Source organism: Thermobia domestica, chromosome 15 (genome assembly GCF_964235325.1).
Source record: "Thermobia domestica chromosome 15, izTheDome1.hap1.1, whole genome shotgun sequence".
NCBI classification, from domain to species: Eukaryota; Metazoa; Arthropoda; class Insecta; order Zygentoma; family Lepismatidae; genus Thermobia; species Thermobia domestica.
The window spans coordinates 165,697,122-165,712,374 of NC_137468.1; the positions used below are offsets into that span (position 1 = coordinate 165,697,122).

At 34.6% G+C, this 15,253-nt stretch overlaps 1 protein-coding gene and 1 non-coding gene across 2 annotated transcripts in view; both read right to left on the reverse strand.

Moving 5' to 3' along the window:
• LOC145671341 (protein scarlet-like) overlaps nt 1-13,816 on the reverse strand; it is a 138,011-nt gene extending 124,195 nt beyond the window's left edge. Inside the window, exon 1 of the mRNA XM_081740363.1 lies at nt 13,763-13,816. The gene's annotated coding sequence lies outside the window, so the exon portion shown is untranslated. The remainder of the gene's footprint in view (nt 1-13,762) is intronic.
• On the reverse strand, nt 12,819-12,892 carry TRNAR-UCG (transfer RNA arginine (anticodon UCG)). The gene has a single exon. It is a non-coding gene; the product is annotated as a tRNA-Arg (tRNA).
• Nucleotides 13,817-15,253: the final 1,437 nt, after the last annotated feature.

Below are 15,253 nucleotides of genomic sequence, written 5' to 3' on the forward strand. Positions count from 1 at the left end.
GATGCATATACATTGCATGCACCAATTCGTAAAGTTTTTCAACGGAAAAAGTATTATGTTAGTGCACCAAATGAAACATTACAAATGGATTGGCAGATATGCAAAACATTGCAAAGTATAATAATAATTATAAGTATATATTATGTTGTATTGATATTTTTTCACGTTATGCATATTGTGTCCCCTTAAAAACAAAGAAAGGTCCTGAAATGGTAAAAGCAATAAGAAAAATTTTAAAAAATTTCAAGTTACCCGTGTTTAATGTCCATACCGATTTAGGTACAGAATTTTATAATCGTCATGTAAAACAATTGTTTAAAGAATATGAAATTAATCATTATAGTGTTCATTCCGAAATTAAATGTGCTTTAGCAGAACGTTTTATAAGAACGATAAAAGAAAAATTGTATCGTTACTTTACTGCAAAAAATACTTATCGTTATATTAATGTCTTAGATCAAATTGTCAATAATTATAACCATTCATATCATTCAAGTATTAAAATGGCGCCTGCAGAAGTAAATGATTCCAATGTGAATCAAGTGTGGGAAACATTATACGGAAATACAATAAATAAAAAGAATGCAAGTTGTAAATTTAGTCCGGGTGATTATGTTCGTGTTAGTAAGTATAAACATGTATTGGAAAAAGGATATTTACCTAAATGGTCACAAGAAATATTTATTGTTGATAAATGTATTAAATCTAATCCTGTGACTTATAAATTAAAAGATTGGAATGGAGAAGAAATTAAAGGAATATTTTATGCACAAGAATTACAAAAAGTAATTATAAATTCAAAAAAAACTTATCTTATTGAAAAAGTATTAAAACGTAAAAATGGGTGGATGTATGTAAAATGGTTGGGATATCCGTCAAGTATGAATTCATGGATTAGATCCGATTCTATTCAGTCTTCAAAATGAATTCAAACCTTACACATGACTTTTACGTTACTCTTCCTTCAAATGCCAGTAGTAAACTTTTTAATAATAATACAATAGCTTTATTTCGCGTTAAATTAGCACAACCTATTGATTTAAATGATGGGGAATGGGGTGTTGCATTAACACAAATTAATATTCCGTGGAGTTTTTATAATGTTGGTGAAAATGAAGAAATAATAATTACTACTGTTATCAATGATAAAGTTGAACGTCATCATGTTTGTGTTACACCGGGATATTATTCTTCTATCGAATCTATTCTTGAGTTAATTCCTGAAAATGTTCGTATGTTACAATATTTACAAAATAAAAATCAAATTGTAATTAAACATTCTTTAAAATTAGAAGATCAATGTATGATTAGTATTACACCAGGATTACAACATATTTTTGGATTTATTAATGAAAATACACACGATATTAAAAATGTAGTATACACAAAAATTAGAAATGTTGATTTATTATTATCACGGGGTAAATTTCCATGTAATTTAGATTATAATATTCCCAATTGAATTAATGTTTGTGTTCATATTGTAAAACATCAAAAAAATATTGGACCGTTATTTCGAAAACTTAGTGTATATAATGTACAACACGGTAATGTAAAATCTTTTGTGTTTCATACACCCCATTATGTTAAAGTTGAAAAGAAATATTTTGATACAATAGAAGTAAACTTAAAAGATGAACACGGTTTAAAATTACCATTTCGTTTCGGGACTTCAAACTTGACACTTCACTTTAAACGAAAATGATTTCTGAAAGTATTGATGATAGTTTTTACATTACATTAGTTTCAAACGCTAGTGCAAATGTATATCCTACAAATAATCCAACACATTTTATTAATCAGTTGAAAAATAATGTACGATTATCAGAATCCGATTGGTACGTAGGGTTAAGTGAAGTACATATTCCATTAACATGTTATAACGTCACCGAAGGCGAAAATGTTGTATGGTACAAATTTAAAAATGCAGACCCTATGAAAAGTAAAGTTGTTGTTGGATATTATCCATCCATTCATCATTTAATAGATGAATTAAATACAATATCAAGATTTATACGATTTAGCTTTTCAAATATTGTACGTGTTGAATGCGATGAACGTGTAGAATCTGTTACATTGTCACATACATTAGCTTTACAATTAGGTTTTTCTGAAAAATCAGATCTTGTAAAAGAACGCCGTGGATTCAAACAACCATACGTAGATATTGGATATCCACATCAAATTTTTATTTATACCGACATTATACAATATCAATTTTTAGGTGATACAAAAGCTCCGTTACTGCGTATAGCAACAATTTCAGATATTAAATATGGAAAAGTTCAAACAATTACCTTTGAAGATATTCATTATATGCCACTTGCAAAATTTTGTTTTAACACAATTGAAATACTATTAAAAGATCATGCAGGGCGAAATTTGCCATTCCGATCTGGGACACTGACCGTAACACTTCATTTTAAGCGCTCTCCTGTTAAATAATAATAATAATAATAATAAAATGAGATCTACACGTGTTACTTTACATCGTGGACGTGGAATACCATATTTTTCAGGACCTGTATATCAAAGGGGACATGGTATAGGGAGTTTCTTTAAAGGGTTATTTCGTTTTGCATTACCATTTCTTAAACAAGGTGCAAAAACTGTAGGACGTCAAGCATTGCAAACCGGTATACAAGTTGCGGGTGATGTATTGGAAAATAAACCATTTAAAGAAGCAGTTCGTGCACGTGTAAAAGAAGCTGGTAATAATTTAAAGACAAAAGCTATTAATAAAGTTGGACAGTTGCTAACTGGTAGTGGTAAGAGACGGTCACGCAAAAGAAAGGCTCCTGCAATTGTAAATTTTGGACCACCAACAAAACGTAAACATATAAACGATATCTTTTCATAATGTCGCTCCTAAATTCCGATAGTTCTGAATGCTGTACCAATGAATTTGATTTCTTTTCAATACCAATGACACAAACAGCTATTGAAGCAACTATAAATGCTGAATATCGACCTATTTCTACATTAACATCAGAAGGACCAATTGAATTTTTTATTCCTGGAGAAACAGGAGAATTTATTCATCCAGCATATCTATATCTTTATGTACGTTGTAAAATTACAAAAGATGATGGTAAAAATTTAGTTAATGATGATGTTGTTGCACCAGTAAATAATTTCCTACATTCATTATTTAGTCAAATTGATATTTCGTTAAATGATAAATTAATTAGTTCTTCATCAGGATCTTATCCTTATCGTGCATACATTGAAACTTTATTAAATTATTCTCATGATGCTTCTCAAACACATTTAGCATGTGCTATGTGGCATAAAGATACTGCAAAAAATTTTAATAAATTAGATAATACAAATGATGGTTTTCAAAAGCGTACCAATAAAATAAAAAATAGTAAATCTTTTGAAATGTACGGACGTCTTCATACTGATATTGTAAGTTTAGATCGTATGCTTCCTAATAAAGTAAGTTTACGTGTAAAATTACATCGTAGTAAAGATAACTTTTGTTTAATGTCTCCTGAAAATACAAGTTATAAAGTTGCACTTGAAGAAGTTATTCTACATGTACGTCGTATTGATGTTGCTGCAGATTTAGCTATGCAATTAAATACACGAATGGTTTCAGAAACGGCCAAGTTACCTCTCACAAGAGTAGAAACAAGATCTTATACTATTCCTGCACAAGTCAAGTCATATAACCTTGATAATCTCTTTCTGGGTAATGTTCCTAAAGGTCTGGTTATTGGTTTCATTTCCAACACAGCATTCAATGGTAAATCACATCTTAATCCATATGAGTTCCAAAACTTTAACGTTAACAAACTGCAATTACATGTTGGATCAAAATCATTCCCTCCCAACCCCCTTACGCCTGATTTTAATAATGTTTTATACCTTCTAAGTTACTATACTCTGATATCAGGTACTGGTATATATTATCAAAATTATTCACATACTGTTACTCTTGAAGAATATCCTAATGGATATTCTCTGTATGCATTTATTCTATCTCCAACTGGAACTTTAGATGACAACACTTGGGATGTAGTTCGTGATTCTTTTGTAAATTTAAAAGTATCATTTTCAGAAACTTTAACTGAACCAATTACATGTATTGTCTATGCGCAATTTGATTCGTTAGCACAAATAGACAAAGATAGAAATATTTATACTGATAACACCTTCTAATTTATTCAGTTGAGTAGAATGAGGGTTGTTGTACACTTCTCCGCATTCCATAATAATGATGAGGAATTTATTGTAAAGGAACTAGCAATTGTAAATCCTGACGTTCCGTTTTTACAAAATTGGATATTTAAACCACCATATCCATTAAATAAGCTGTCTGAGCCAATCATAAATACAAACAAATATCTAAGTGAAAATGTATATGGCATTACCTGGCACGAGGGCGATGTAGAGTATTCACTTCTTAAGGAAATAATTCAATCATATTGTTCAAATACCACCAGTATTTACACATATGGATTAACTAGAAAGTGTTTTCTTGAAGAAATTCTGCAAAGAAATGTTACAAATTTGGAAGAAATAGACTGTCCAAAGTATACTGCATTAAGTTTTCACGTTCACAAGTGTGCACATAATAAACATCGTTTTGGACAATATAGGTGCAGTATTCATGAAGCATTACTATATAGTGAATATGTAAAAGTGTATGATTATGTTTTACATGTGAAAAACAGTGATAATTACATACCTACTATAATTAAAAAATAATAATAATCATGTATAGTGACGAATTGTTAAAAGTATTAGTGACTGATAAAGTGACTGGTGCAAGTGTTACCGGGATTTATCCTATTGATAAACTTCCTGTAATGGTAGAACCACCTGCAGCACTTGTTATTAATCTTGATACATCCAATTCAAGTGGATCACACTGGGTCGCAGTGTACATTAATGAGAAAAAACATGGATTCTATTTTGACAGTCTTGCTATGGACATTCCCAAGGAAATAAAAAATTTTTTATCCAAAAATACTAAATTGTATTTTACAAACAGTGAACAATATCAGCACGATGATTCTGTGTTATGCGGATACTTTGTATTATATTTTTTGCATCATATTATTCGCACTCAATCATTTGAAAAGTGTTTAAAATTGTTTAACAACAAAAATTTAAAAAAGAATGATGATATTGTTTATAAACATGTAAACAACATTTTAAAAAGAAAACACAAGTAATTTTTTTTTATTTTTTTATTATTGTATATATTTTTTACAATAAAAATTTTTAAACTATATTCAGGCATTTAATTTACAAATCCTCGTTACAATCTTGATAATGCATTAGTTAATGCTGTTGATCTTTCATATTTCCACCAGTAATTCAACTGTTGTGCGTTACGATATGCACATCCTGATTTCTTTACAACATTTTTGTGAAAAGAACAATATTCATTAAATGTATTTCCACACAAATCATTTAATGCTGGACATTGTTCTGTTTCTAAATCAATAACATTATCTAATGCAAATATTCTCTTAATCCAAAGAGATTTTTCTAAACCTTTACAATAAAAGGTTGAATTCATTGTACATAATTGATATACAAGGTTACGTATGAATGATACAGTATATCCTGTTTTACTATCCCAGTTCAATCCGTGTAAATTCAATGTCAGCCAATCAATTTGTTTTTGGCAACCTAATGACAATAAATTATATTCTATTGGTGATTTTACCAAGCAATGAAAATTTACTGTATCATCACATGCGCTAAGACAAAACTCACGAATAATAAATTCGTTATCAGACATTTTAAAACCTTGAATATCAATAATGTATTGATTTACGCAAGGTGAAATTTCATTTGTGCGCTGAATGAAATATGGTATAATTTGTCCAACAAATTCTGTATTTTTTAAAAGATCACAAGTTTTACGCATAAAGCATATAAATGAGATTTCACTATGTTCTTGTTCATACAATTCAAAAAGTTCACCAAGAGTTTTATCAAGAGATAAATACGTTGCTGCAAATAATCCAATATCATGAAGAGTACTTGATTTGCAATCCAGCGGATTATTCTCACGTAAGTATACATTTATTGTTTTTAATACACAATTCGCATTAATATTTTTAGCACTACATAACACACATAAAACACTCACACTATTCGGATACATTTTTCCTTCTGTCTTTTCTTAATAGAACCTCTAGTAATTCCGGAAAATAGTCTGTATCATTTAATAATTCCAAATATGCCTCATAAAATTTTTCTCTTCTTAATATTCCAATAATGTGGGTGTTGGCGTACAAATAAAACACATCATCTTCAACACTAGGGCTTGCTATAACACTCCAAGCACGGACCTCCAATGATTTTGGGGGTAAATTCATACAATCATGAGCATACACATGATACGATCCTTCTCTGCAACCATCACATATTAACGTGTCGTTAAATTTCCATTTTTCAATAGCTTTCTTTATACATTCCACATTTTGACTATTACAAGAACAGTCTAAACTCCAAAATCTTGATGGTGATGATGCTGGGGTTTCTGAAACTGTTGATACTGATGAATCTATTTCATCAATATCAAATTCTTCATCTGAAGATGATTCATATATTTCTGTTTCAGCATCAGATAATGATGCTTCAATATTGCAGTGGTCCTTCTTCTCATACGACTGCATTGTGTGTCTTTATATATTTTCTCTCTTAGGACTTGTATTTAAAGTACTTTCAAATTCATCACGTGTTCATCTTATGCCTAATCAAATGTGCTTAGTCATCAATCACATGCTACTTAATCATACGATTGTAGCCCCAAATTACTTATCACATAATGTTTAGTCATGTATCAACGGTCAAAATTACACATCGTCACATGATGTTTCGTCGTTCAACAAGTTTATCTAATCGTACAAAGGTCAATTCATCCGGGTTTTCAAAGCGCGCTAAACCTCAGTTCATGTCTTAAGTTCTTCGGTGATGGATGTGCAAGAACAAGACTCCGTCTTTAGTACGAACACCAAATATGGCTAAATAATGCAATAAAATAAAATAAAGTTATTTCCTATTTTCCCCAGTTCAATTCCTCTGTCCACATAAATATAATTTCATATTTTTTAAAATTCATTAAACAGGGGAGGGTGTCCCTATACAGGGGTCAATCTTGGGTCCTGGGTTCCATTTCCATGGACCATCCACTGTGACCTTCGTAGTGGTCATTCAACCTTTCCTTTCGTCATCTATCATTGTAAAACACATCACGTGTTCTTTATCAATCAATTGACCTTTTCCCTTTCTTGACCCAATTTCATCACCTCCTTCGATACTCACTATCTGCCCTTATCCATAGTTAAACAAGCGATAAACTATCTCTTATCAAGGCGCGGTATCGTTTGATGGTCACCACACTAAATCAATACTACTTACAGTTCTGTTATTAACAGTGTTATTCATATCTATTTCAGTAAAAATGCATGTGATTAAAAAAAGCTACCTGAAGAGAAATGGAAAATTGATAGACTCAGTTGCAAGAAAGCCGTTTGACATTGTAGCTGAAACGAAGATAAAACAACCTTACTTCGGTCTAGTATCAATTCACAACAATATTTTATTCAGTTTTCTAGTAGTTCACCTCCAACATCCTAAGGCTTGCAGTCAGGAGCAGTTTTAGGATTTTAATTTTAGATAGAACCACTCCATCACTTACGGATACATATGCACATTTGATTGATTAATGACAATAGAAAATTACTTTTAGAGTAGTGGTTGATGCTACCGTAGTGTTTATTAATATAAAAAGTGGAAAATATATTTACTCTTTATTGTATCTTTTAGTGTTTATATATTGTTCAATATTTCTGGGTAGGCTCGTGCCTAACCGGCCTACCCGCTAAAACCACCACTTAAAAGATGCCACAGTTCACATCCTCAAGACATGTTTGGCCAAGCAAACAATGCAAAAGGATGCGTAAGACGGCCTTTATCCCCGATTATCTGACCTTTTGATTTGATTGAAACTACAAAAAACATACAAGTATTTCAATATTGATATTGATATTTTGTATTGCTGATATTTACATTGACAATATAAATATGAAAATAGAAGTATACAGTGCGTTCCACGAATAACACTAAGGCCTGTCTCCTGAAGAAACCAAGGCAGATAGAAACATGAAACCTTTTGTAACCTTCAAGGGGCATAAAAGACAACATTACGCTGATATGAAGAACCCCCCATGAGTTGCTGGGAGGTTACGGGGGGTAATTACAAAATTTTAAATAGCAACTCCCACCGTGTTATATCTCGTTAGAAAGGTAATCACATGCAGAGACCAATTTTGGACACTATCTGTCGCTAGCGTGTCCCTATCCAAAATTTCGGCCATCCCTAAAGTAGGGTCGAAACGTTCCATGCATAACACTAAGGCCATTCTCCTGAAAAAACCAAGGCAGATGAAAACATGTAATCTTTTGTAACCTTGAAGAGACACAAAAAAACAACATTATGCTGATAAGGAAAATCCCCTATGACGGGGGCCTAAGGGGGTTACGAGAGGTAACTACGAGTACTTCGACCGTACTTACGGATGGCCGCCATGATGGATAGAGACAACACGATAGCGACGCGCAGTTTACAGAATTGGTCTCTACACGTCATTAGCTTTCAAAGGAGGTACTGCATGATGGGGGTTTCTATTTAAAATTTTATAGTTATCCCCCGTAACCCCTTGAGCGCACCTCATGGGGGGTTCTCCATATCAGCATAATGTTGTATCTTATTTCCGTTGAAGGATATGAAAGCTTTCATGTTTCTATCTCCCTTGGTTTCTTCAGGAGACGAGCCTTAGTGTTATGCGTGGAAAGTACTTCGACCCTACTTTCCGGATGACCGAAATATTGGATAGGGACACGCTAGCGACATGTAGTTTCCAAAATTGTTCTCTACACGTGATTACCTTTCAAACGAGATACGACACGGTGGGGGTTGCTATTTAAAATTTTGTAGTGACCCCCGTAACTCCCTTGAGCGCACCTCATGGGAGGTTCTCCATATCAGCATAATGTTGTCTTTTATGTCCCTTGAAGGTTACAAAAGGTTTCATGTTTCTATCTACCTTGGTTTCTTCAGGAAACGGGCTTTAGGGTTATTCGTGGAACGCACTGTATATGATACTATTGCATATAGTATAGAATTATGTATATAAGACAAATCAGTCGATAAGGTGATACCGAAAAAGGAGTTGTGATGTAGAACACTAACATTCTTTCTTAAGATTCGCCTTATGCATCTTCTTCCATTGTTTACATGTCTTGAGGATGTGAACTGTGGCACCTTTTACGTATTGCGACTCTTTGCATGTTAGAGATGAACTACCGAAAAAGTGAATAAAATCTTGATGTGAAATAATTTGATATATTGAATTAAGTTTGTTTTATGTTCATTTCAGTTACAATGACAAACGGTGAGTCAATCAATTTTCCATTTGGCCACAGGTATTAAAAAAAAAAAAATCGCATTCATCTTTACCAAAGTAGATGTGAATAACACTGTTGATAAATAACTGTATCCCCGTCATTTTCCCGAGTAGAATAAGAAGAACTACACATCTAAAATTTATGATGAAACTTGAAGAAATAGTTATTCTTCTTACAGCCTTTGTTAGAATTACCAAACTACTACGAATGCAGGACAAAATTCAAGAGGACAAACCCCAAGGAAAATTCAGACAAAACGGACTAAATTCAAGCGACGGAACCATAAGCGCAGATTCATAAAAAATGATTATTTTTCTTCAACTATTATGCATCTAAAATGTTATCTGAAATTCTTCACTTTACGGAAGTAAAATTTAAAGAAATGCTGAAAACCCAATAAAAGACGTAAGACTGTTATAATAAGTATATATTTCACATTTTGATCTTTGCTTAAAAAAATATCTTGATCAGTATTTCAGAATTAAAATAAATACTTATACATTTCTCAAAATAAAAGACTGCTATATGCTACCACACAAGAACGACCTTTTTAAAATCAAATAGCATCACAGTTACTTTTCGTATTTAAAATGAACGGTCTTACTGTAATATAATTAAAAGACAACTTTTCATTTGGATGTACATAAAGCTAATTAAAACAAATCCTAGGTGTGTACAAAACTATAATTACAACAGAACTCTTCATATGGATAAGTACAAAGAAAACTACAGAACTTTTCATTTAGGTGTGCATAATTAAAGTCCAGATTCCTTCCTGTTCTACCCAGTCACTCTCCAGCACTTTGTAGAACATTTTAGATCTTCTCTTCTCTTTAGGTAGAACAGGAATTCCTAATCTTCACAAAAAGGGATATTTACTGTACATATCAAGAAAATTTAATAGTAATGATTATCCCGACAACTCCACTTTATTTCAAAGCCCCTTGATTTCAGTATATCACGCAGCTTTCATTCTTTTCAAACTGCACGTCATAAAAATTTCCCTTTTTTCATTGCTCAGAAACTGATTGGTTAGATTTTTATTTTCAAAAAAAAAAAAAAAAAAAAAGTGTTCTGTGACTGACTGGGAGCGTAACCTTCTTTTGAATTGGTGTATTTGATTTGAAGCACGTTAGAAGAAAAATGAAATCTTTGTTTTACGTCCCACGGTTATGCCGGCTAGGCTAAAGGAGACGGTGATGATGAAAAATTAATGAAATGGTGGAATGAAGAAAGTGGGAGAAAACGGGAGAATCCCGAGGAAGCCCAGGCACACGGTGTTTGTCCACCACAAAGTTCACTTGGCGGGGGCTGGGATCGAACTCAGGACCCCAAGCAGCAGAGGTAAAACCACTGAGCCACCGCGGCCCAAGCACGTTAGAAGAATAACTAACTAACTAACTCTATGGCCTATGGAACCCGGAGGTTCAGTGCCGCGTTCACAAAAGCTCTCCACTGACTTCTATCCTTAGCTAGTTGCATCCAGTTTCTACTTTGTATTCCTATCTCTGCGAGATCCATCTTAATATTGTCCTCCCATCCCAACATAAAACAAACTTAATTCAATATATCAAATTATTTCACATCAAGATTTTATTCACTTTTTCGGTAGTTCATCTCTAACATGCAAAGAGTCGCAATACGTAAAAGGTGCCACAGTTCACATCCTCAAGACATGTAAACAATGGAAGAAGATGCATAAGGCGAATCTTAAGAAAGAATGTTAGTGTTCTACATCACAACTCCTTTTTCGGTATCACCTTATCGACTGATTTGTCTTATATACATAATTCTATACTATATGCAATAGTATCATATACAGTGCGTTCCACGAATAACCCTAAAGCCCGTTTCCTGAAGAAACCAAGGTAGATAGAAACATGAAACCTTTTGTAACCTTCAAGGGACATAAAAGACAACATTATGCTGATATGGAGAACCTCCCATGAGGTGCGCTCAAGGGAGTTACGGGGGTCACTACAAAATTTTAAATAGCAACCCCCACCGTGTCGTATCTCGTTTGAAAGGTAATCACGTGTAGAGAACAATTTTGGAAACTACATGTCGCTAGCGTGTCCCTATCCAATATTTCGGTCATCCGGAAAGTAGGGTCGAAGTACTTTCCACGCATAACACTAAGGCTCGTCTCCTGAAGAAACCAAGGGAGATAGAAACATGAAAGCTTTCATATCCTTCAACGGAAATAAGATACAACATTATGCTGATATGGAGAACCCCCCATGAGGTGCGCTCAAGGGGTTACGGGGGATAACTATAAAATTTTAAATAGAAACCCCCATCATGCAGTACCTCCTTTGAAAGCTAATGACGTGTAGAGACCAATTCTGTAAACTGCGCGTCGCTATCGTGTTGTCTCTATCCATCATGGCGGCCATCCGTAAGTACGGTCGAAGTACTCGTAGTTACCTCTCGTAACCCCCTTAGGCCCCCGTCATAGGGGATTTTCCTTATCAGCATAATGTTGTTTTTTTGTGTCTCTTCAAGGTTACAAAAGATTACATGTTTTCATCTGCCTTGTTTTTTTTCAGGAGACTGACCTTAGTGTTATGCATGGAACGTTTCGACCCTACTTTAGGGATGGCCGAAATTTTGGATAGGGACACGCTAGCGACAGATAGTGTCCAAAATTGGTCTCTGCATGTGATTACCTTTCTAACGAGATATAACACGGTGGGAGTTGCTATTTAAAATTTTGTAATTACCCCCCGTAACCTCCCAGCAACTCATGGGGGGTTCTTCATATCAGCGTAATGTTGTCTTTTATGCCCCTTGAAGGTTACAAAAGGTTTCATGTTTCTATCTGCCTTGGTTATATTCTCACAATAAGACAGTTATAGATACGCGACAATCATTTTGGACATGACTGTACTGATGACAGCGCCTCAATGTGCCCAAACAGAGAGTAAAAACAAGTTATATTGTTCATAAGACTTTCAGCCCCTTGCACTGTCGTCTGCGAAGTGGGAGTCTTAGAGGGGGAGACCTAGGAGGGAAAACAGTGCAGCCACCACATCCAATATCGCAAACGTCGTAATGACGTTGCTCAGTAATTAGACATATCCCAATATAATCACATAGCTTAGAAAAAATAATATAAATTAGGAAATTTTAGCGATTCGAAAGGTTTTTTGTATCCAATGTATGTAAATACGGGACATTTTAGCGTTCCGGGAGAATTTTTCGGGACACCGGGAATGGTAGTGAAAAAACGGGACGATCCCGTTTTTACGGGACGGTTGGTCACCCTAGGAAGGAAGGAAGCGGCCTGGGACCTATAAGTTAAGTACCATCCCGGCATTTGCCTGGTGTGAATGAGGAGTGGCTGACCAGAAAAAGCGTTTTACACTTTTTCGACCGAATGCCCCCACCGGGAATCGAACCCGGGACCGCTCGCACCGAAAGCGAGAGCGTTAGCGACTACGCTACGCGGGGCCACGGGAATTGTCTTATTTCTACGATTTTCAGTCTGTATAGGGGATTAATGGAGGAGATGGAACCATGGTGGATCTAGCCATAGGCCTCCTCAGTTGTTTGAGTGACAAAAATAATTTAAGCTATTATTTGTATATTTTTTATTTTTTATTTTTTAGTGAACTTCTAATATACCTATCATAGTCTGGGTTCTGGCTGACCCCCCCCCATTTTTACCTTCTAGATCCGCCACTGGATGGAACCTATTCTTGAGAGACTAAATCGATTTTTAAAAACTCTTACTGTCTATTTCTTATCGTTTTGCCTGATACTTGTCGGTGGATAGACGGACACAGCCGTTCTATAAACAGGTGGATCTAAAAGGTGAAAACTGGGGGAGCAGCTGAATTAAGACTATGGTAGTATATCATGAGTTTACTATAAACTTCCAAAAATATATAAATAATAGCTTACAGCTTACATTATTTTTGTCACTCAAAAAACTGGGGAGCTAGGACCCCCGGCCCCGGGCTAAATCCGCCACTGGTTCTATACGACTTCCGATACTTACGCACAGCACAGTCTGAAAGTCTATAAATCTAGATCAAGAACAACATCCATCTTACATCATGGTTAACCAATTGACCTTGATATGTTATGCATTCACAGCTACACGTTCCCAGAAGTAACAAGGTAGGTTGTTTCTGTGCATCATTTTTTACCTGTAAATACCATATGATGACAATAACAGCGTACTTGTTACTTTTCCAGTGATTCCTTATAAAATTAACATGAATTGTAAATTCACTAAGAATTTATGAAAGACATGTTTCTCATATGTGCAATGCAGATATGTAATAGATATCCAGATAAATATGTAAAGCCTACTTACTTGAATTTTACGATTCGATTAAAGTTATCTTCACAAGAGCAAACAAAAGTTCGATCCTCCTTCCAGCAGCCAAATAAGTGTTCGCGTTTGAGGCAGAAGACAGGTTTTGCAGCAGGATTGCCACATCGCCTGTTTTAATCTTCATAAAATTTTATCAGAACTGCAATCTTTTTATTTTACCTAATGAGTAGTAATTTTTCGTCAAAAATTGGACTTGTTCTATATGTTTTTATTATGGGAATAATAGTTTTCGGGTGTAGGGTATTTCCAGCGACTGCACACATATAACATACGAGACAATCAACTCATCTTCACGTTATATACAATCTCGTATATAACAATCAACTCATCTTCACGAAAAAAAGCGATCGGTACCGGAATTGGTCACTTCAGGTCAACTACTTCCGATACGCGGTATCTAGTACATTTCCGGCCGTATGGTATTTCCGGAGATTGCAGACATGCAACGTATACAGTGTGACCCAAAAGTAGGTAAAGAGTACTGTATAGGGATGCGCACGAGACAAGATTTGTGGCTGTCTCGTCTCGAAAATGTGCTGTAAAAGTGATGTCTCGACTCGAAAAATATATATTTCTCTATTGAAAGAGCCGTGTCTCGACTCGAATTTTGTCAGGAAAATCCTGTCTCGACTCGTCTCGTGCGCATCCCTAGTACTGTACTGATCATTTCATTGCATTTTATATAATTTCTTATTGCTATCCATCAGCTAGACTTAGTTTATTTATTATTTGTTCTTAATGTGTATTTACTTATATTTCTTAAGCTCGGAAGAGCCGAAGCAAATAAACCCATAAACTAGAATGTTATACTTGATCAATGCAGGGCTTTTTTTGGGACACCCCGTATATCAATCAACTCGACTTGATAAAAGAAACTAATCGGTACCAAAGTTGGTCACTTTCGGTCAACTACCTTCGGCACACTGTTCCTAATACAGATTCCGGGGGTGAGGTGTTTCCAGTCATTGCACATATGTAACATATATATCAATCACCTCGACTTCACAAATGAAAGCTATCGACACTGGAATTAGTGACTTTCGGTTAACTACTTCCGGTATACGGTATTTAATACAATTTCCAGAGGTGGGGTATTTCCATTGATTACACACATGTAGCTCAACTCGATTTTTTATGAAAAATTCGTCACTTCCGGTACACAGTATCTAATACAGTTTCCGAGGTAGGGTGTTTACAGCAATTGCATACATGCAATATACTGTATATATCAATCAACTCATCGTGACGAAAGAAAGAGATCAGTGCCGAAATTGGTCACTTCCTGTCAACCACTTCCGGTACATGGTACCTAATATAGTTTCAGGGGGTAAGGTGTTTCGAGCTATTGCACAGATGACACATATTTATATCAATCAATTCATCTTCAAAAAAGAAAGCGATCTGCACTAGAATTAGTCACTTCCTGTATACGGCATCTAATAGAATTTCCGGAGGTGGGTTGTTTCCAGG